At 42.5% G+C, this 23,507-nt stretch overlaps 1 protein-coding gene across 8 annotated transcripts in view; it reads left to right on the plus strand.

The window, feature by feature from the left end:
* The first annotated feature begins 145 nt into the window (after positions 1-145).
* Positions 146-23,507, plus strand: part of RNF19A (ring finger protein 19A, RBR E3 ubiquitin protein ligase) — a 59,436-nt gene continuing 36,074 nt past the window's right edge. The window contains exons 1-2 of one of the 8 annotated variants that reach the window (XM_083822596.1): positions 146-294; positions 3,736-3,896. The gene's annotated coding sequence lies outside the window, so the exon portion shown is untranslated. Of the gene's footprint in view, positions 295-889; positions 1,072-1,274; positions 1,415-1,443; positions 1,589-3,735; positions 3,897-23,507 lie in introns of those variants that run through there. The other 7 variants (XM_083822601.1, XM_083822602.1, XM_083822597.1 and 4 more) reach the window with 7 other exon arrangements.

The following is a 23,507-nucleotide window of genomic DNA, read 5'->3' on the forward strand; positions in this document are numbered from 1 at the left end:
GGCCAAGAAGGCCAACGGCATCCTGGCTTGTATCAGGAATAACGTAGCCAGCAGGACCAGGGAGGTGATCCTCCACCTGTACTCAGCTCTGGTGAGGCCACACCTCGAGTGCTGTGTTCAGTTTGGGGGCCCTCACTACAAGAAGGACATCGAGGCCCTGGAACGTGTCCAGAGAAAGGCTACAAAGCTGATGAAGGGCCTGGAACACAAGTCCTGTGAGGAGAGGCTGAGGGAGCTGGGGGTGTGCAGTCTGGAGAAGAGGAGGCTCAGGGGAGACCTCATTGCTCTCTACAGGTACCTGAAAGGAGGGTGTGGGGAGCTGGGGGTCGGCCTCTTCTCGCAGGTAACTAGTGGTAGGACTAGAGGGAATGGCCTCAAGTTGCGCCAGGGAAGGTTTAGGTTGGAAATTAGACATTTCTTCTCAGAAAGAGCAGTCAGGCACTGGGACAGGTTGCCCAGGGTGGTGGTAAAGTCTCTGTCCCTGGGGGTGTTCAAGGTTGGACGTGGTGCTTAGGGACATGGGTTAGTGGGTGACATTGGTGGTAGCATGATGGTTGTTGGACCAGGTGATCTTGAAGGTCCTTTCCAATCCTAATGATTCCATGATTCAGTGCCATACCATGCCATGAAAGCTCTGCTTGCTCATTTCCACAACCGCATCAGCCCTCAGCCGCCCGACCCCACCGAAACGCCTCAGCAGCTCGCTGTCCCCCGGCCACCTTTACCCGTTACCGGGTACCAAGCCCACACAGTGTTAAATAATTATTTATTAAATAAAGGACGGCGGGAAGGCCCGGTGGGCGGGCACCCCCCGCACCCCACCGAGCCGGGGGCGGCGGGCGGCGACTGTGGCGACCGGGACCCGCCCCGAGGCGGCGCCGCCGCCGCCGCCATACGCGTGAGCTCAGCGCGTCGCGGAAACCGACGGCCCCGGCGCCGCCTCCCCTCGGCGGGCAGGGCCGGCCCCGGCAGCGCCGCCCCGTTCTCCCTCTCTCTCCCTCACACACAGAGACACGGACACGGGGAGACGCTTCCTGCGCCGGGCCGGCTTCCTCTGCCGCCGCCCCGCAGGTACTCGGCGGCGGGGAGGCGCCCCCCCCCCCCCCTCCGCCCCCGGTCCCCCGCCGGGGGCTGGCAGCCGCCGCCCTGAGCGTGGCGGAGGGGGGCGAAGGGGTTGGGGGGGGGGAGGTGGAGCGGAGCCGCCTCTGGGCGGGGGTGAGGGGCCCGGGGGGGGTCCGGGGAGGGATGGAAGGGGGGGGCCGCTGCCCCTCGCATTGCTGGAGGGTGAAGTCATCGCGCCCATTGTCTCCCCCCCGGGCGGGGCGAGGGGCCTGTCCCGCCCCGAGGAGGAGGAGGAGGAAGATGGGGGGGGGGTCCGGCCCGTGCCGCCCCCCAGCCCGAGGGGAGCCGCCGGGTGGGTTCCTCCTGGGGGGTGGTGGCGGTGCAAGGGGGGAGCCCCCCCGGGGAACTCCTGCGCTGGAACTTGCAGGGCAAAGCCCAGCCGGCCTTTCCCCGGCGCTTCTGCGGCCCTGCCGAGGAGAGGTGGCGGTGCCCGGGGGTGTTGGGACACTGGTTCCCCTCCTCGGAGGTGCGGGGGGGGGACAGGAGGTGGCACCGGGCCGGGTTTCCTTGCCCCCGTCCCCCTGCAGCAATGGGGATTTGCACCTGGCAGCACGGCGTGCTGCGGGCGCGCCGGGGGAGGATGGGGGAAAAACGGGGAAAAATGGGGAAAGCCGGGGAACGACCCGTGGGAAGGGCAGCAGGAGGGTGTGGGGGGGCTCCTGGTGCCCCCTGGTGACCAGGAAAGCTCGGGGGGGGGGAGGCCAAGGGGCAGTGGGGAGAGGGCAGCCCCTGAGCAGAGGAATGGGCCGCCCGAGCCTCCCTGCCCCCGGGGTCGCTGGCTGGAAACGTGCCTGGGTTTCCCTGCGAGGAGCACAGCAAATCCTGGTTCTGGTAAAATACCGGAGCTGGCGTTGGAAGCGATTAGGGCTTTATCTCGGTTGTCATCGAGGACAGCAGTATTTTTTTTCTTTTTTTTTTTGAAAGGCAAAGGGCAGGTTGGGAAATGGAGCTTGCAGGATTTACTTCTGCAGAGGAGCCTCCTCATAAACTCATTTTAAAAAAAATACTTTCATAATTTTTACTTCAAAGCTGTTTTTCTTCCAATTTTTTTTAGAAAAAAAGTTTCATTTTTTGTCAGATAAAGGGCTGTATTTCCCTATCTGATGAGATGCTGTGGCGTTGTTGTTGCTCAGTGGAAAAGAAGGCTTTCGGTTCAACGTTCAGAGCGCACCGCGGTACAGACGCTGAGCTGCCCACTTCATGGAACTCGCTTGCATACGTAGAAATGATGGTTGTGTAACAGCACTTACTGCTTTCTGAAGTTTTACCATTATTTCACTTGTAAACATTTATATGCTTGCACTTGAAACTTTCAGAAAGCTGCGAAACCGCTTTGTTTTAATTGCACGTGAGCTAGACACATTTGGACCAGAAAATGAAAATGAAAGTTTTTTGCATAATGGCAATAATGCTGCTCTTCAAGTCAGCTCACTGAAAGGTTTACAGGAAACCTCTCTTCTATATGCGTGTTTCTTGAACCGTGCCAGAGTTTTAGTGGTGCTTTATAAAATTCAGCATCTGTAAAATGCTGAATTCTGACTCTTGTCTTTACCTCGTCAGCTAGTTTTCAGTTTGAGGACATCAGATCATAATTTCTACGAGGGGGAATTGAAATGCGTATATGCGGTTTTCTTCCATCCACTTCCCCTTAAATCCACCAGACAAACGATGCTTTTCTTATAGAGCAGTCATCAGATTGTATTTAATTACGCTTATTGAGGCTCAGGAGGAAGGAAGGCACTTGATAGATGTATTTGTTTACCTTCATAGTGTGTGTACAAATCCTTGTCTCTGCCTTAGTAAATGAATCATTAAAACTCCCTTAGCCATGGGATTCCTAGTTAGCGTTAAGATATGCATTAGGACAACTCGTTTGGTGTGAATACTTTCAACTTGTGAAAGAGCACAAGTCCTTGAATTCTTTTGTCGGTTGGGTAGAGCCTTCTGATGGAAAATGGGCAAACTTTTTAAAATTATTCATTAACAGTGTCTTACTATTTAACATGGCAAAAACTTTAGACTTTGAATTTGTCAGGTGGGTAGGTAATTCTTCCTAACCTTTCCTTTTTTATTTTTACCCTGTTTACGTGGGCTTTTTTAATCTTCACGTAGTCTTATTAAAAAGGTTCTTCACAAGGATAGCTTTTCTTCCTTTCCGGTAGGATGCCTGAATCTTTTCAAAGGACTTCTGAATCCTGGTTTGGAAGTGCTAAGAAAGGTCTTTGAACTCTGAACTGCAGCTACGCTGTTCTGTGCCACAGTCTGATGGCTTTTAGCCAAGCTTGTGGCCTCTATTATGGGGTCAGTTTACTCTGGCCCATGGTCAGACATCCGTAATTAGCTTTGTGATTTGTTTTCTGAATTGTACCTAAACGCTGCATACCAGCTTAGTAGGAGAAATTTTAATACCTGACTGGAACAAATTGATGGATACGTGTTTTAGGTTTTCCATTTCTTAGTGTGATTTCTGGCATGTAGCTGAGTTGTGAGTCAGTCGGATTCGTAGGGTCAGCAAATGCTCTATGAAGGACTAATAAGAATAGTCATTTAAACACTGGTTTATCCACAAGGAAGTTAATGTCACTTTTTCTTTTCTCTTTGCGTTTGTCTTAGACCTAAGTTTCCGTTGTCACTTCTGTATTAACTGATGGAAGATGTGTAGCTGAATGAATTGGTGCACGTAACACGGCTTCAAGATACGGTGAGAATGGTGTTGGATCTAAAGTTGCTAGATGCATCTGAATTGCACCTGGAGGTAGACTTCTACCAAGAAGGTAAAATGTTACATTGAGCTTTAGAGAAATGGTTGTTTTTAACAGTGTTGGCCTTTGATTTTAGCAATGTACTTTTTTTTTTTTCCTTTTTCCCGTATGAAGAATATGAAGGAGGCTGTCAGTTCCTAGGAAATTGTTTTTTGTTTTTGTTTTTAAATGTTCCTGAGATTTCTAAAGAGGGGACTTCCTTTTATTTTCGATTCTTTGAAGTGGAAGTTTTATCCATGATCTAACCTAATGCCAGTTAATTTCTAGTAGCTTATCTTTCAAATCTTTGGTGAAGTAATCTTTAAGGAAAACTGAAACTTTTTTTAGGTTAGATTTCAGATATTCTGTGCTCTACTTTAACTCAAAAAGAAAGAAAACTCCAAATAAATGACTTTAGCTTGAACTAAGGAATCCAGCCCCAACCAGACTTCCATGTGTTTTCTTTCTGTGCAGAGCAGAATTTCAGTATTTTCCTCATAAGTTTTCATTAAAAGGTTATTTCAGAAGATTCCTTCAGTCACTCTTATTTATTTTCAGTGTTTTCTAACTTATTTGGTCTCTGGTCTACTGCTGATATTTATCGATTGACAGATTTATTCCAAACTTCTGAAAAATTGATGCTCACCTTGTTATGCCAGGCTTCCTTGTAAGGATATTTTCTTAGTTGATAAGATCAGTGAAAGAGACTTTCATCATCTGAGTGGTAAGAAGGCTTAGTCTTCTTTCTTCAGTGATCTCTGGTTGTTTCACGTGTGTTTCTGGCAGTTTTCAACCACTGCAGAACTGTGTTTCACCTTGTTTTTGATTGCTGATCCTTCCCTGACATGTGTGGCTCACTTCTCTTGGTGCGGTGGGCTCAAGTGTACTGATTCAAGGGTCCAGAACACAGCAACGATATCCAAAAAGAACTGTAAATGTTATGTGGGACTAGAATATTACAGGCCTTAATGACATACATACATTGTATGTATGACTTATACTAGTTTGAGCTCTTGAAAGACAGAGTTGAGAGAAGAAAAAAGCCCCGCAGCTGAGCAGTAAGATGTCATTTGTGGTATCACTCTCTTTCCTCATTAAAACAGGCGAGGAAGGCGTTGACTCTGTTCTGCTTGACTTTTGTGGAAGGTCTATGAGAAGATTTAACCCTACCTTGAGCTTTATCCACAGAATGAAAAAAAAGTAGGCGTGTTTACATTACTCTTCAGCAGTGGAAGAATTACGGTAGGCTTTTCCACTCTTAACCTGTGGATTGAAGTCAGCCATCTGCTGGATGACTCTTAGCATCTCGCTGAACAGGTAGTCTAAGCACTGCAACCGCAATTGCCTTTTACAAGGTGAGCATAGCTATAGAAGATTTTTTTTTTTTCTGAAAGACGAGTTTCTAGCAGGTTTCCTGCATTTCTAGATAAATCATACCAGACTGGAAAGCTGACCTAAGAGTTGCTTTAACCTAAAGCAACCAAGCAAAGAGATCTAATGAAATGAGCTTAAAAAAAAAAAAGTTATATATACACAGGTGTTTCCTCAGGCATTAAAACTTCCTTTCTTTAGAGGTCAGCATATCCTCTAATGATGTCTTCAGCAAGGTGGTGGAGCACCACTGGAGCCCTTCTCCTATGCAGACAGGCTGAGAGAGTTGGGATTGTTCAGCCTGGAGAAGAGAAGGCCCCGGGCAGACCTTACAGCGGCCTTCCAGTGCCTAAAGGGGGCTACAGGAAAGCTGGGGAGGGACTCTGTCAGGGGGTGTAGTGATAGGGCAGGGGGGGATGGCTTTAAACTAAGAGAGGATAGATTTAAATTACGTGTCAGAAGAAAATCTTTACTCAGGGCGGTGAGGCCCTGGCACAGGCTGCCCAGAGAAGCTGTGGATGCCCCATCCCTGGAGGTGCTCAAGGCCAGGCTGGATGGGGCTTTGGGCAACCTGGTCTGGTGGGAGGTGTCCCTGCCCATGGCAGGGGGTTGGAATTAGATGATCTTTAAGGTCCCTTCCAACCCAAACCATTCTGTGATTCTGTGAAGACATTTGGGAGGTATCTTGCTGAAATAAACGTTTGTACTAATTTAATTTGGTATAGTCACTTGTTTTTGGTGTGATGTTTTTTTGTTTTTGCTTCCTAAGTGAAGCACCACTCTGCTAATGCAAGTATCCTGTTATTGTTCAGCACAAACTGACGTTGTGGAACTATGTCAGTTCTGTTTCCATTTATAGTTGAGATAAATTACTGTTAAACAAACATTTTTCCATAGGTCCTTTAGCTGCTCCCATAAGGCAGATTAGAGCTCTTATTCTAAATTGGAGCCCCTGGCTGTCCCCTTCAGTTTTTCCATTTATTGAATAAAGAGCTGCTTCAGCAAGAGGAATAGCTCTGGACACACAGTCTGCCATACGAATTACGTTGCTTTGTTCTCATTGAGATTCATCGATGCTGCATATTCTCAGTAAACAAAAATATCAATTTTAAGTTTGTCGCTTAACGTTCAGGTTTTTCACAGAAAATCAAACTGTGCAAGCCACATCAAGTTAATCAAGTTCTATTTTTATCTGAACATGCTTAATCTGTAGGAGTTCCAGTTATACTGTTGAGAGAGATGCTTCTGCTGAGACAGATTTACCTCGTATGTTTTCAAGAAAGGATTTGTAGGGAGCGTGATGCAGTCCTGCCCCTCAGGGCGATCTGCTGAACGGTGGAGGCTGGGGTAACACTGAAGATCCTGCCTGAGCCGTGGGGGTTTTCAGGTGCTACCTGGCTAGCATTTTTGGTATGATGGCATCACAGCATTAGTGCTGCTGCACCTCATTTTTATTTTATACGTATTTATACATGCATGTATATGCATATATGAATGTGTTCATATATATAAATTCACTTTGTTAGCTGTCTGCTCTTAGGCAAGTAGGAGTCCTGGCACCATAGTGGCTGCGTTCCAGAGCAAAAGACTTGGTGATGATATGCCCAAATGTGTCATCTGTCCATTTCCTTTGCTGGAAGCGCTTGGTGCGTAAAACTTAGTGTGTATTTCAGTGAAACTGGTCAAGGGGAGGGATATTCTGGCAGATCTGCAGTATCATCGTTCAGAGATCAGTCTCAGGAAGAAATATTTATACCTTTATTTTTAGGAAGTAAGAAACTTCTGTTCTTGTCTAGATTAGATAGTTAATGACTGCTTTTCTGCCATTGCTTTGGGCTTCTCATGACCTGGAAATTGGCGCCATATGCTCAGTCCAGATTCCATGCTGCAGCTTTTTCTCATCTTGAGATTTAATTGTACCTTGACAGTAAATGTTTTATTGAAGTATTAAGTGAAAATGTGTAAGGGGGTTGTGTATTAAGTGAAGATGCTGACAGAGGGTGGTTGATGCAACATACTTACTGTGTTTCCCCCTTCATATCAAAATCCTTTATGTTGTGAGCTTCCAGCTGTCCCTCAAACATCGAACAGTGGAAGAACATTCAGATGGGAATAAGTAATGGCTGTAGTGAGACCACCCAACTAGTAAGGGAGTTGGAGTGAAGCCTGCTGAGAAACTTTTCCATCTGGTCAGCGCTTGGGAAGTATCTCAAGTTGGGCCTACCTTTCGTGTTTCCATAGTGGGCAATCTAATAAGGTGATTAATGCAAAGAAATGTCTTCCAAATGAAGCGTAGTCAAGGTTAAAGGCTTCTTCTTAGACTGTGTTACTAGAAAAATAATTTTTCTCACAAGGATTTCTGTTGTACATTCTGATGAAGGTGTTCTTACTTTACATTCTTCTATTTTACGTCAAAAAATAAACAGAATAAAGTCTTTAAACTTACTCTTTTTGCTGAATTGAAGGCCTTGCTGCAGTTTCACAAGAAGAGCAGTTTCCTTCTCAGTTTTATTTTACCTGTAAAGCTGTATCTAATACTTTGGTTTCGTTTCATTCTGTACCTTCAAAGAAAGGTGTCAAGCTTTGCTTTTATATGACGCTGCTAAAAATACATCTTGAGAGACCAGGAGCCCTTTTACTCAGGGTCAGAGATGGAGGTATCAAACTTCTAGGTCCTTTTTAAGCAAAGGGATCTTCAGTGCTTGTAGCCCGTGAAGCCAGACTATTGCTTTCCTGCTATGTAAGATTCTGCAGTCTGTGTGGGACAGCACAGAGAAATCTGCAAAGCTATTGTGTTTGCTCTATTCTCTAAATTTCACAACACTGTAGTTTTAAACTGCCTCCATTTGGACTGAGGGGTTTTTGTGTCTAGTAACCAGAAGTATTTTCCTCCTTGAGTTCCTACCTGAATAATTACTTTCCCCCTTTCATTCTTCCCATTCTTGTTCCTGTTTGCTGTGTTCTTTTTTCCCTTTAAGTGGCAGTACACTTTTGTTTGGACTTTGTCTGTGGTGGGTAGTTGCAGAAAAATAGGCTTTGCCTTCTGTGACCTGACACCAGGCAGAAATTCAGCTAGGGTAAGAATAGAAGAGAGCCTTGTAAGCTCAGCAGAGGAGTCCCAAGTCTTTCCATTATTAACAATTAAAGATGATTCCACGATAAATTAGGTAATGGATTAACTAAAAAAAAAAAAAAAGAGCAAGGATAAACAAAGAGAAGGATCCTGCTTTGCAAGAATTCAGATTATTGGGATTACATGCTGCCTGCATGTCTGGAAAAGGAAGAACAAGCTCCCCTGTTGTCAGTGTTAATGTAGTTAGTAGCTAAGTTTATCTGGCACATCATATACCTTATCTCTTGCTGTTGAATTGAAGCTTCACAAGGAGGTGTTACTTACTGGGGGCATGGCTTAAGAAATAAAAGCACCCTGTTAAGTCCTGCCCAGCAGTAGTGCAACTCCAAAACAGAGTAAGCAGTGAAAACGGTTTCTTCCCACCTCCTACACTCTGCCCTAATCAACATAATCTTGTGGCTAGATCTAGACTAAGAAGTGTTGTTTGGGTGAAGTATGAGCAGTGACATGGTTTTCTTTTCGTTATAGCTTTTTCCTCTGTTTTGTTTCTAAGGTGTGATCTATTTTTTTAGGGCAGTGTAATTAATCCATATCCTTTTTGGTATCTCAATGTTATCTCAATATTACTTTTCTTTTTTAAGGGTAATAAATAATTTAGATTGAAACTGTGACTTAGAAATTATCCCCCACAAACTGGGAATATTTGTACCGTATGCTTTTCAAAGCCATAATAAGGTAAATGATATGTGCACAATTAATGTGAAGCCACAATATGCTCCATTTGTGGAGCAGCTCCTCTTTAACCGAATGTAAATGTGCTTTTGTTCACCTCTGGTGGTTGAAAGTAAATAAGAGAGAACATGTATTTTGATATGATTGGTGTTCTCCTGAAGTCCAGGAAAACGCACTGCAGTAAGAGCAGGCAGAGAATGAATGGTTTTATTGTGCTAAAAATCAAGAGAGACAAATCAGAACTTGAAAAGGGGGGAGCTTCCAGTTGGAAATATAGCAAACAAACATGCAACAGTTTATGGAAAGTATATTGATGCTTCATTTCTCTTTTTTTTTTTTTAAAGTGATGTATGTTCCAAGCACTCTGTAAAAAATAGTCCTTTAGAAGTTAGAACTATGCACCTTTAAAGTTGAACTCGCAGAAGTGTGTGCCTTGGTCCTACAGTATTATTGCAGACAAGGTAGTAACCAGAATGAGTGGTTTTGGAATATTTGGTGATGAAGTAAAACCTTAAGTATTGTCTAAATGTATATTCTTAGTGTAGCTTTAACTCCCCTAATGGGCATTCTGCAAACCAGTGTATTTTGTGGGTGCAGGATGGCTCAGTTTTTAATAGCGTAGTATGCAAAAACTCAGTATTTCATGGGTGAAGACAGGGAAAATGCCTCTAGGAAGAGGTGGTTTAACTTCATTGCTCAGAAACCATGATTATGAGTGCACTAGAAATACTAGAAACAGGTGGGTATGGTTTCTGTAGTGATTAGATTACTTCTCTTTGCCCTCTTTTAGTAATGGTGAAGGATTGCACATCAACAAAGTGGAATCGATTCTTCCCATTGCATGTAGTTTGTCATATTTAAGGTTTCAGGTAAAATTCTCCAAAGTTGAGAAATACCAGAACTAAGGTTGAAGAAGCAACCATAGCTTGATCAACTTTTGCGCCTACCCTTATTAAATTGTAGTTCTCAGTTATGCTGTGGCTTTTTGGTTTCTTCTTCCCCCAGAGAAGTGTTTCTCAGAACACTTTTTGCCCTGTCTACTGGATAGTCAGTCTAGGTTGGGCAGCAGTAAACCTTGCCTCTAGGGCAGTTGTTTTCATCGACTGAATTTGGAGATGTAATGCAAATAAACCAGAAGGCTGAAATTATTTTCTTCTTCCCTGGTGAAGGCATGTGAATAATGGCTACGCATATATATATATATATCCCATATATATATATATATATCCCATTCTATTCCTACTTTGCAGTTGATATGGTATGTTTTCTCATAGGTCGACGTTCAGTGGTATTTCTTGTGGATTTTCTTTTTGCATGTGTACCCCCTTGATACTTCGGATATCTCTGGACATACAATTTAGTGTATAACAGTCTGAAAGAAATTATGTATCTCAGATCAGGCACCTGAGGTTGGAACTGTTGGCTATCCTTAATCATCTGCTTTAATACCATATCTGTTAACAGGGATAACCATGCTGCTTCAGGGGGATGAATATGATATTTTACTGTTGTAGCTATATTAATCTAACATACTGGTGCTCTGCAGTGGCCTATCAGGAAATCAGTTCCTTTTTGCAGCGTAGCATTATACTCAGTATTCTTTTCTCTTTTTTAAGATAAGAGACATGATCAGTAAGGACAAACAAAATACTGAATAGTAACCTGGTAATAACGAATGTGGCAAAGATTCTACAGGGACGAAAGAGGTAAAAGCCATGCATTTAAGCCCTCATAATTCATTTCCAAACTGCATCAAGCAAGCAGATTTAATCCCTGAAATTATTTCTAATGCAGTTTGTGTGCTGTTTCCTAGCTGTTAAAAAATAATAATTGCAATCCTACCAGCAGGTTTGGAACCTACTCGCTAGGCAGACCTCTGCTATTTGAGCTTGTGGTATCTAATAATACTCTGTCATGCTTTATAGGGATCAGCCCCAGACAGTATGATCCATGTGCTTATGCAGAGGGTTTTATGGATCTCTTCAGACTGTGGAGGACAAGCTGTAGAGGAAGGCATGCTTTGACAACACAAGCCTCTTCTGCTGATGATTTTTTTTCTTGTCACCAGTAATGTACCTTTTGCTTTCTGCCTGCTTAAGTGTTCTATCCAAATCCTATTCTTTCTTAGTCAGTTATGATCTTTGTTAAGAAGATTCTTAGCCAATTTAAATTCATACCCTTTCAATACCTAATTTGATGTCTTTCTTTCCTGCCGTTTGGCAGCGCTCCCTCTGTCAGCTCTCCCAGTTCTGCTGCTCTTTGTAGGGTCTCTGTGTTATCTGGGCCCCGTCCTTGTTAGCTCATTTTCCTCTAGTGTTTGTGATCAGTCAGTTCCCCAGCCTCGTTGTTTTTTTCAGGAGATATATGGTCTCAATTACTTGTGCTACGAGTTCCCAGATTACTTCCCTGAACAACTCCTTACTCTGTGATTCCCATTTTTCTTTTATTTTTCTGCAGCAGGCTCTGATGACATCTGTATTCTGTCACCCAAGCCCTGTGTCCAAGTCCAAGCTTGATTTGGGTTGAAAGGGAGCTTTGGAGCACAGCTAGTCCAGCCCCTGCTCAAAGTAGGGCTAATCTTAAGTCAGGTTCTCAGTCCTCAGGACCGACGAGGCAAGCTTGGACTATATCCACTCTTGCTTTCATCTACTCTTTTTCTTCCCTTCGCCACAAATTTAATGCTGTCTCCCCCCCCCCCCCCCCCCCCCCCCCCCCGTTTGGTTAGAGGGTCTTCAGCAATGCCATTACTTCGTAGTGTGACCTTGGAAAGGGTAAGGCAACCTCTTAGCTTTTTTTTTGGGGTACTTTGGCTTAGCATATTGGGTGCCTGGAAATGAAAGGAAGATCCTGTCCAGTTCCAGGCTGGATCAAGTTCAGGACAGATCTTTAGCAGCCAAAACACATGCTGTTTGTTGGAAATTGTGCATTCCTTTCTCATTCCCCAAAACTTGTAAGAATGACAATATTGACATTGCCACAGGGCTGATAAAATGTACGTCCTAGATACACAGGTCAGAATTCACATCCCAGTCTCAAAGCATGCTGGTGCTAAACCTTTGTGGAGGAAATACTTCAAGTTTTGGATTTATTTTCTTTCCTAGGATGACTTTCTTCATTAAAAGTGTTGGATTTTTTGAGTTGGCATAAGCAGCTTGGTTGAAGTAAGTGCACTGAAGACGTTAGTATATAACTTTTCAGTCCATTTTGCTTGAGAAGACTCCAAGCACATTTGGAAATGTGATCTTACAATGGGAAATGTCAGGCAGTTGTAATAATAGACTAACTGTCCTTTATTTTAACAAGAAATCATCATTTTTTGAGATAAATGACATACTAAACTGTAAAAACGAGGTGAGGCACAATGCGTTTAACTTCTTATTACTTCGCTTTCTGTTTTCAATAGCATAGTTATATTTTTCCATTTTGACTTAATCTGACTGTCTGCTTACATTCTCCTCCCCCATAACATCTGCTGTTTAACCAGGAGGTGCTATATCCATCCTTGCTTTAAGCCTGCTGCCGTGTATGTAGGACTGCTCTACTCTTTTTTTGTGCTGCTCGCGTCTGGCCTGCCGAGTAAGGTCTGAGAAACTGTTGATTTGGGAGAGTTAGTCCCACAAAATAGAGTAGCATGATAATGTAGAAGCTTAAGTGCTGTCGTAAGGACACTATTAATTTAACAAATAGCCTCAGTGTTTTAAAACGTTAAACCTGTTGCCACCTCCTATTTATTGCTGTCCTCCTCTTGGAATTTACCAACCTATGGCCATCAATATTATGAAATGCATACCCCTGCTTCAACTGAGATCTGGGAATTTAGTTTAAAGCTGTCTTTTAGGCAGTTTAAACAGAACATCTAGCTTTGCTCTGGAGGGGGTGAGGTGTCTCTGTTCTGGGTATCTGCTGTGGGGTGGGTTAACACACAGCAGAGACAGAGCAGACAACTACCTGTGCTAATTCAGTTTTTAAGCTACTTCAGTAGGGGCTTCATCTGAAGGAGTCACAAATGACATCGTGAAGCTTTCTGAGGGCACAGCCCCTCTGTGCCAGAGCCTCTTGCTGGGGACCTAGGAAGAGGTGTAGTAGCCTTGTAGTACACAATATCTTAAAGTGCAAGGAACAAACTTCCCATCTGTAGTCCTGTAGCACTTGTCAGCCCTGTGTCTGTACACACTGAGTAGCTTAGAGCATTTTTGGAGGAAATTCTATTAAAATATCAAAAAATCTGCACGCTGCCTGACTCTGCACATTAGTAGAGTTTTGTCCAAGTATTTTTTTTCTGCTGCAGAAATAACCTTTCTTAAAGTTATACATGGCTTAATTAGTCTCAAATAACTCCAGATATTACTGTAACTTGAAGTAAATGACAAGAAAAGTAAATCTGAAACAAAACTGAAGGAACAATGAAAACAAATGGTGTGATATCATACAGAATTCTGTTGAATTACTGCAGCCTTGTGTAAAGTTTGATTTTTTTTTTTTTTTTTTTTACTGTCGTGTCTCTAGGTATTTTACCATTTAATTGTGATATTCAGAATTGTCTTCCTACATCCGCAACCTCAAGTGACGCTGGTGTTTTCCTGGCACTGTGGCCATTTTAGTTTTCATTTTGGGTCACAGAGCAGCGCTTGCTGGTTCTGTGGAATACTCTATGGCTACTTTCCTTTTGTAAAATAGTAAGGCAAGTATTCAATTATACATCCTAGCAAGTAACTTAAGGAAATGTTTGAAAGATCGCCTGTGCTGAAATAAGGTTCCTTTGTAACAGACTTAAATAGCTTTTAAATGAGATTATACACCTGCTTCCTCTAATGTATTTGCGTAACTATTTTCTTTGGAACTGCAGGAGGAAATAAATGGTTTCAAATAAACAGTGAAGCTCCTGACTTCAAAGAACTTCCTTCAAAAGCGAAATAACTTCACTTTCCTTTCTCAAATGAATAAAAAACAAACATACCTTACCTTGGTGGTATTTTCTACCCATGTCTACAGGGATTTTCATCTTGGGTCTTTTATAGGAAAAGAAGTAGTGTAGGATGTCTAAATGAGTGCTGGAAAAGATTTATTGGATTTGTTCTCATCTGCTGCATATCTTTATTAGGGTGATGTAAAAAGATAAGCTCTCTTTGAAGATGGGCTCTCTTACTGAGAAGAGTCTACAGCTAAGTATTTCTGCAGTAATGCTGTAGGACAGTGTCTTTTCTTCTTCAATGACTGCTTACCTGGAGTATCCCAAAAATAGACTAGATAGCGTCTGTTCTCATGCTGTTCTTAACCAGGATGTTACTTAAGGAATATAATTAAAACATAATAGATCTTACTGGTGGAGGCTGCTTAATTAGGATGTGTGCAGATAGCAGATCTTCAAATAAGCTTCTGTATACACACAGATCAAAAGTTTAAGTATTGGATACCCATTTATTTTCATTGTTCTTATCGCTAAAATACTCAGTGCTCCTCAATCTGTTTTAGGATTTCGTTAGTTCATTTCTTTAGCAAATCTGACCTGTAAGGACTGCTTCTCACCTGGAGTATGTATACTTTTGCAGTGTTTGTAAGTGTATGTTTAACATTTTTAAAAGCTTGATTTTTATTTATTTATTTTTTGCTTTGGTCTGTTACCAGATTTATAAGAGTGTGCTCTTCTAATGCGGCATAAGGCTTACACCGATCTGCTGGAAACAGCACAATTTCTAAGATTTCTACCAGCTCAGCGATGCTTCACAGCAGTTTTTTGTACGCTTCAGAGAAGCGTTTTCCAAGTTCATGATTAGCAACATATTTTATTCTTCTTGGCAAGCCAGACCTGGTATGAATTCTATATGAATAGAAGGACTATGTTTTACGTACAAAATGCTCTCTCTAGCTCTGTATATGATCTGGCTTCCTCTTGCTTTAATCAGGGCACAGCACAACTTCAATAAAGTCACTTTAATTCCTTTTTCTGAAGGAAGCTTTTCTTCATGAGCTTGTTTACAAATAGGTTAGTGTGTTTGCATCGTAGGAAAGTATTGCTTTGCATCCTATGTTATAAATTTGGTACTTGGAGCAGGATTTTTTTAAAGAAAAAAATTCAGTTAGAAAACTGAAATAATGTGTCTTTATATGGCATAAAGCTGTAACTGCAAGGTTATATATTTGGTTGAACTTTGTTAACAACCTTGTGCTAGATTTGAGTGAGCTTGCATTCCTCGCAGAAACATTTGTGTGTTCAAATACTTCTCTTTAAAAAAGGCCTGGACTTTAAATTGTTGAAGCATCTGGCATCCAAAGCATCAGTTTAAAAACTTTACTACTTGCCAGTTATGGTATCAAACTGTAGTTTATAGCTGACTGAGATGTTTCTGAGGCATTTAAAATAATGACGAAATATAAGATTTAGGCTAAAAACAATTCTTTTGAATAATTGGTTTGTTATTACAATATTAGTTATTTTTCTTTAATTCAATTACTTTGATTTAAAAAAAAAAGTTTGGGCTATTCTAGATGTTATGTGTAATCAGAGGGGAATATGGAAATAGCAGGGAGTTGCTTCACCCCGTGGTGTGAAGAAAAAGGGAATTCACCTCTGAGCCCAAGTGTGGCAGCTGGTATGCCTGTGCTTACCTGGGCAATGCGTGTTGGTCATGTAAATCTTAATAACATGGAGAGTACCAGGATACTTCTGCTGTATTCCCAGCTTCTTTGTGTAGCCAGTCTCTGGCGCTTGACAAGAAGGCGATTTCCCCCTCCACCTTTAAAACAAACCCAAAGGAATCCGCTCCATCCACTCACCCAGAGAGAAGTTCTGCGTTGGGCTTGGAAGACATGTTCATCTTTGACCCCTGCACGTGGCCAGCGGAGACCTTGCAGCCTGAGATTGCATTGCTAAACTAAGTATTAATTTCAGCTGAAACGTATCCAGTGTGCTCTGAGGGGATACTACCACAGGCTTAATAATGCTTCACAAAAGAAGAAAAAAATACGTCAGATTGCTGTAAAACTTATAAATAAGACAAAAGCCATACCTGGTCAGGACAGTTTCGTTCATTTTTTCCTTGACAACTAGTTATGAATATTGGGGGAGAAAAGTACTTTAGTCCAAAGTTGAAATTCAAGTGATTGCTCTGGTGTCTAGTTGGGCTTCTAGCCTGGCTCTGTTCTTCCTCTGTATATACAGTTAGCTGTCAAAATGTCCTCTGACATCCTGAGTTGAAATACCCTAGCTTTTGACTGTTGTTTTATTTTTTTTTATTTGTGGAAGGGCATTTTAAGAAAATGTTTAACGTCTGTTTTTTATCTCTGTGATTTTTGCTGCTCTTGTTCAAGAGATGGGGAAATGGGAAGAAATGGTCCTCAAGGCTGATAGCATTTTGCACTTGCACGGAAAAGCGATTTCAGAACTTGAAGTTAATTTTTATTGCTGTTGTCGTTGTAACTTATCACTTAAAGTTCATCGAAGGAACTTACATTGATTCTTGAATATTCTGTTCAATGGTTTTCAGAACTGCTCTATTCAGGTTAGTGGTTTGGGAACATAAACAAATAGCTGGATTAGATACAGGCGTTACCTAAGAAAAATAAATTGTGAAATGAAGTTACTGGGGACAGTCATTACAGCATGGAAGAAAAGCAACCATAGGAATGAGGCTTGCACTTGTAAGAGAGAGCACCCAGGAGATGCTTGGGAAACGCCGACCCCCTTTTAGGCTTGGGGGGTGAGAAAAAAAAAATTGCCAGAAGAAATCTTGCATAAATTGAAATCGTGATAGGAGCAAGGGTAAAAATTCCTCATTTTGCCTGTGCAAAAGTGAAAACACCTTGTTTTCCATGGAACTAATTACAGAAGACAGTAATATTAGAATTAATATTCTAATATTAATTCTGTAATTACAGAAGGAGTAATATTTATCTTGTCAATTACGCAGTCTGCCCCCTTTTTAATTGAGGCTCCTGAGAACGCAGCTGATGTCTGAGAGTTCAGCTGTTGGTTTCCTTCGGGTGCATTGCCAGTAATAAAAAGTTATCCAGGCAAAATTATCTCCTACTTTTTCTGCTTTTGCAACACTTGTTGTCTTAATTCTGTTTTATACTGTACGGATGCAGCTTTATAATTGAAATAAAACAGTTTACCTTGGGAGGATCAAAATCTACTTGCATCCCTTGATGGTGCTGTCTTTACAGCGTTTGTAGCAATAAGTAAAATGTTCTTTGACTAAAATAAAACAACTTGATAACTAGATTTGATTCTAGATACTGCTGTATCATCAAATTAATCAAGTTTAGTCTCCGTGTGATGCAGGGAGGAACACCTTGAACATCTTTTCGTTGCGATAATTCATTTAAATACGATACATTAAAAGAATATGAAGGCTTTAAGAGCAGTAACTCCCTAAGTAGCTGGTTCTTAACGTTTTAATCTGTTACGCAATGGTGAGATTTTAACCAAAGGAAAGCTGATTGCATATATAATAAATGGAGGAAGTTTTAGTGGAATGTAAATGCAGTATCAACGGCATATCTATAAAACAGGCCTAGAGTTGTTCCAAGTGAAGCCAGAAATCAGCCTACTGTGTGGCTAAGCTGGAAGGAAAACGAGGGTTCACTGTACTTTGGCACTGATGTTTATTTGGCAACACACCATTTTTTCATATCTTGGCTAATGTTTTATCAGTCCGTGCTCTTCGATGTGGATCACTTGAATTCCACTTATTCACTATCCACCTGAAAATGTGAAGCACCAGAAACTGTGGAAGATACCTGTCGTGTGCCATAGTAAAGGGAAAGACCCTAATTTATTTTCCTTTACTGAACAATGTATAGCTGTGGTATTAGCTATTGAAATTGTGATGTGATACAGATCAATGTCTAAGCTTCTGTCGCTTTAAAAAGAAAAAAAAGATGCAAGACCGAAAAATTTCATGGTGTTTCTTCTCAAGGTTTATTATTTCAGTCTGATTCATTTCCTGTTTTTCTGCTAATGTACTGACAAAAGCAGAAACAAGTATCCTTCAGCTGTTTGTTTGTAAATCAAGAAAATATGTAATTTACTGTATCACAAGTGGCTGTGTGTAGCTGTAAATGGTGCAAAGGTTGATGCAGTTCTTCCTCAGTCCCTGGTCATGCGTTTCCTTCCCCGGCTGCCCCAAGGATCCGGATGTGATGGAGGTGGTGATTCCCCTCAGGTAGGGAAAAGATGAAGGTAGGGTAGAGCGCCTCCTCTTCTCTCACACTAGAGCAAGGAGATGCTCAGTGAAATCAGAAGCAAAATAAGGCCTGATTTTAGAGGAGCAATCTCTTTTCAAGCCAGGTTTCACGAGACTGTTGAGCTCGTTACCATAGAACTTGCTGAGGATTCACAGCAATGAGAGAGTTTTGATATTAAACAGATAACAATATACAAAGCTCATGATAGAAAATGCTTGAACATACTAGCAGGGAGATAAGCGTGATTTTTGGATTTGAAAGTAGTCTGATGAAAGGTGCAAGAAATCTCCCACTGGGCCCATGCCCTAAACACGAACTCTCATCTCCGCCATGGAGCCCGTCCTGTATGCTGTGGATGCAGGATCCTGTCCGCATGAACTCAGTGTAACTGCTTATGTTCCTGGGAAGTTTGAAGGCAGGCAGGAATGCAGGTGGATGTTCAAATGACAGTGTGCTTTTTTTCATGGTTACTGATACCCTGAAATGTATTAAAATTGTAACACATTAGCACGTTTTCATAAGGTCTATAATGCTTGAATAAAAGATGGATTCTTTTAAATGCAATTTTTATGTTAAAGGTGTAGCGAAAGAGTATGTCTGGCGTAAAAGCTAAATCCCATTTCTCTCAAGTAAATGCCTGGAAAAGATAAACACTTCCAGCAGGGTATTTCTCATGATGTTGGAGCTCATACTGTAATTCACAAATTTATGAATTAGGAGGCAGATGGAAGTTTGCAGCTTCTTTTAGAAAACGTAATCAAATAAAGTAATTGTTTAAATGGCCTTTTAAATTAAATTTGGGATTACAGTAGTCTAGTATTTAAATCCTTTTCAAACCTGTATTTCAGAATTAGTTTGATAGCATAGCAGGCATGGTGGTCTTGTACATGTTCTTATTTCTCGGTTGAAGAATGCTTCTCTTTGGCGAAGCAAAAGCAAGGCCTTCAATCTTGTAAATTCTTTTTCCAGTTGAGCATTTCTGTGTTGGTAACGTTTTATTAGGCTCTTAACTATAGGTAATTTCATCTAAAAGTATCCACCTTTTTCTGGTACGGTGTATGATGTTAGTACTGGAAATTTTGTTAAGTGCTTTGCCCTTTTTCATCAAGTATTTGCCTTTCTAGATGTGTGGCTCCTTGAAGGATGAGCAAGGCATGCTCCTGAATGGCACAAAATGCCTCCAGGCCACCAGTATGGACCACATCTTCTGCTGGGCAGAGAAAAACTTCAGGGCTTTTTCTTCAGTGATGTCAGTCATATGGAAGAGGTTATACTGTAAAATTAGCAGTTGATTAAAAAGGAGAAACAATCTTTTTCTACTGCGGATAGTTGAGAGAGACGATGTGGCTAAGTATGAGGAAGGAAAAAACATGCCTTATTTGTGCTCCAGACGGCAGTGGGATTTATAAATGTTGTTGAAGATAGCCATGGTGATGAGAGACCAGACTGCTGTGCTACGTATCCAGAGTACGGGCAGTCGAGTGCACGTCGTGAAGTTATTGTGGCTTAATGCTCAGCGCTTGGTAGCTCGGATGCAGGAGGCTGGCAGTTCATGTGATCCGCCAGCTAGCTGAGAGATAAGTCACGTCCTCCCCTGCCCATAGTCAGCCTTGTGCATTGTCAGCGTGAGAGTTTGGCAAGTCCCAGTATCTGTCTGCCTCAACCCCCTATCTGTGAAATAAGAGCGAGGCTTCCTTTCTCTTCGTGCTGTATTTTTAGAATTTAAACTGCCCGGGGAAAGCCACAGTCACACGTATGTGATGTTCGTAGTGGTCTTGGTAGGCCTTCCAGTTTGATAGCAGGAAGGAGTATCATGAAGTCAGGAGCAAGGAATCATGAAGTAAGGAACGAGGAATACATCTTTTTAGGAGTATGTCTGTGTCTACAGTATTTAAGACTATCAGTATCTCCTATGATTAAGATTATTTAATACTTCACGTTGTAAAGGCAGGCTTTCAGGTTTTTGATTCAGTTTCATTCAGAATGTAAACTATTTGAAACACTTATATCTAGGTTGAGCCACGAAACATTAAAACAAACAAAAAACCCCACCCAACCATTGTTTCTGAGAACACAGAGGGAAGGTTTCTTAATGATTAAGAATATAATCCCTTGCAGCTGCTCTGATGGAGCTATGATGTCTGTGTTCTGGAGCAGAGGTGGCTGGCTCTTTCTTAACCAGAAGCCTTGCTCCATCTCTGTTCTGTGCCTCTGAGAGCTTGCAAGCGATGGCAGCTTTTTAGAAAACTGTTTTGAGCATTTGCTTTAAAGACTGGTTGGGGTGGCACCTACATTTCTGCGTATTTCACATCTAACCCCCTTAACCCCCTGCTAAGAACTGGCCGACGTGTGGGCCAGCGCAGTGTCGTGGGGGTTTGGTTCCTGGGGCGCAGGGATGGGAAGGCTAAACGAAGCTTAGCCCTGGGTAGCCCTCTAAACCACCACTCTGTGCCTGCTGTTGATAGAGCACGCATTTATGTCGTGGTTCCTCATGTTCTCCTCTCCGTGGCCCCTACTTCGAGCAGCGCTACGGCAGGCAGCAGCCTGTCTGAGGGGAAGGTGTTCTTACAGGTTTGTTTTCCTCTTTAGAAACCCATTGGCCAACGTTAATCAAACGTGATGTGGGGATAGAAGTCTCAAAGAGAAACTAGTTAATGCTAGCTAAGTCTTCTCTCTTGGTGTCTGCACGTTGCTAAACTGCATAAAATTCATATAAGAGAACATACTTATGCCCTAACCAGAAAAAAGAGTATTGTTCATGCTTAAATCATCATAGAAAACAGCTACGTATTTTGGAGGGTGCTGCGGTGTAAGCTTAGGTTAGGAAATGCTAGAGTGAGAAGTCTGTGGTAGCCTCGTTCGTAGAGTTGTGTACGTGGTGTTGGGCAAGGCCCTTAGGGACTTGTTGGGTGTTTCTTCTCCTTTCTGCCCTTCTCCAGATGTTAAGGGGTTGATTTAGAAGTAGCCACCACTGTCAGTGCTTAACAGAAGCTTTGAACCTATACAATCCTATAAAGACACAAAACAGCCTCACAACTTGGGCAGCCTGCATTACCTTACTTCAGGTGGCACTTCTGGCCTTAGTGTCTGTTTCCCATTCTGTAAATTAGGAGAAATAATTTACTATCGCAGAATTACTATGACAAGTTCACAGGAGTTCTCCAAAGATTGACCTGTTAATGGTTTTGAAGCCATTAGTCTGGTTTAAAAAACAAAAAATCTTAGGCTTGTATGGTATTTACGAATTCAGTGTTGTATAATGTTGTTATAAACCAAAAAATGTACAATAAATAAGGCATGGGGCCTCATCTAGTAAGGAATTGAGTATAGCCATCCGTGGAATGAGGCCAGCTCCACAAAGATCAGTATGGGTGTGATCCTCCACGCAGCTCAGAAGCCAGATCCAGTCTTTAGGATCCTTCTGCCTCGCTTGGTGCCCTTGTCCCCAGCATCTGGGAAATGGCTGATGAAGCACTGAACCGCATCCGAACAGTGGTGCTCTTCCATCCTCTCTTACTAGAGGTCATCTCCCCGGTGCTGTGCTTGTACCTTGTCCTCCCAGCAAGCGGCCAGCAGCTGGGTGATGTGTGTACCTGCAGGTGGTGGCAAGGGACGGATCCTCTTACCAGGCATCGTGTGAGCAGAGGTTGGGCCAGCATTTGCAGCATGCTACGGTGCATCCGCTGCGCAGTCCAGTGGATGGGCGGGGGATGCTGGATGTCCTCTTTTATGGACAGCTTGCATTCCGGCATCCTTAATTTCTGAGCGCTGAACTGTGCAGTGTTCAGCATCTCCCTGACAGTTCTTCGTGTAGCTGCTCTGTGAGCTGCGGAGTATTTGATGGTGCTGTGTCAGAAGCAGGTAATACGAGTGAGGGCTTTCTGGGGGAGGGCAGAAGAACAGTAAGATCCTCTTTTACATCATTTGTGGTGTGGTTATGGTAGCCTTGCTGCGCTGCCCTGTATGGCATGGCTGTATAGGGCTATTATACGTGGTTAAACACCTTATGGGAAAGAATCGATTCCAAATGGAAAAAATCTTCCTTATTTAATAGAAAAGTTCTGCTGCTCTATTTGCTAGCAAAAGACATGGTAGCTCTGCTTTCTTGGTGCATCTTGCTCTTCTAATCTTGATGTTATAGGTAAATGTAAACAGGTTAAAAAAGCTGTTCTTCAGCTGGGAAGTTAAGGTAGGAAGCCTGGGTGTCAGCAGTGCTGGAAAACAGACTCGATCCAGACTTGTATGTTAATTGTCTTCTTCATGATCAAGCCAAACTTAAGGAGGAAGTAGAAGATGTCACACAATTATTGCAGACCAGGCAGAGAGAGCACCTAATGAAAAAAGGCATCTCCTAAAAACTCTTACACTTTCTTCTTGCTGACCCAAGAACAACTTGTCGGGTTTCTTCCCCGCCCTGTCATTTGTATCTGCAGTATCGTTGGTGAGCTGAAATGAGCGAACAAACAGTATTGCATCAATGTGCCAGTTATGCAGACTTATGACTTCTCTGTTAGCTTATCTTTCACTCCACCCATTTCACATTTCTTCCGTCTGTCTTCTTTTCTTCTCCCTTCCCTGTCTCAGCAGCAGAGCTCTCTAGGATTGTGGTTCTGGTGGTGAGTATGTGAGTGGACGTTCGGGCATTAGACGGAAAGGAGAGGGATTGTACCCGGGCAGTGAAAGCTCTAATTAAATTCTAATAACTTGCTAGTTTTTACTGGCACAAACGTTTTTCTGTTCCATTGAAAAGCCACAAACGCAAGCCGGAAAAAGCCGGCATTGAAAAGCCGGAGCGGCTGCGAACTCTAATGGGGAAGTGTGGGCAGATACAAACTACTCCAGTTATGTGAAAATTTAAATTTAAGCAAAGTGCTATCTTTTTGAACGTAGGCTCTTATCTCCCTCGTACGGAACAATGTCAGCCTGACCAGTTATGTAAAAAGGCTTCGCTCTGTGTACGTTTCGCTTTGAGTTAAAGCTTGCCCGGTATAAGTAAATAATGAAAGTCTTGTGATGCGAGGCAGAACAATTCCTCCTCGGACAGCGTCGTGCCTGATATCCGAGTTGAGTTGGCAGATCATTACTCTGCTTTATTTGTGTTTATTATTCATATTCTCCACCGGCTTTGATGTAAAATCCTTTTGAATGTGTCTTGGCCTTTCTGCACGCTTAAATTCCATTGCTCGGCTCACTCAGTAATACAACAGTGATAGCTACGAGGTGGTCTTCTGCTGGGTTAACGACAGCTTTCCTCTTCTAAGAAGGATTCGTCTGGAATAATG

The sequence above is a fragment of the Anser anser genome (assembly GCF_964211835.1).
Source record: "Anser anser genome assembly, chromosome: 2".
Lineage (NCBI taxonomy): Eukaryota > Metazoa > Chordata > Aves > Anseriformes > Anatidae > Anser > Anser anser.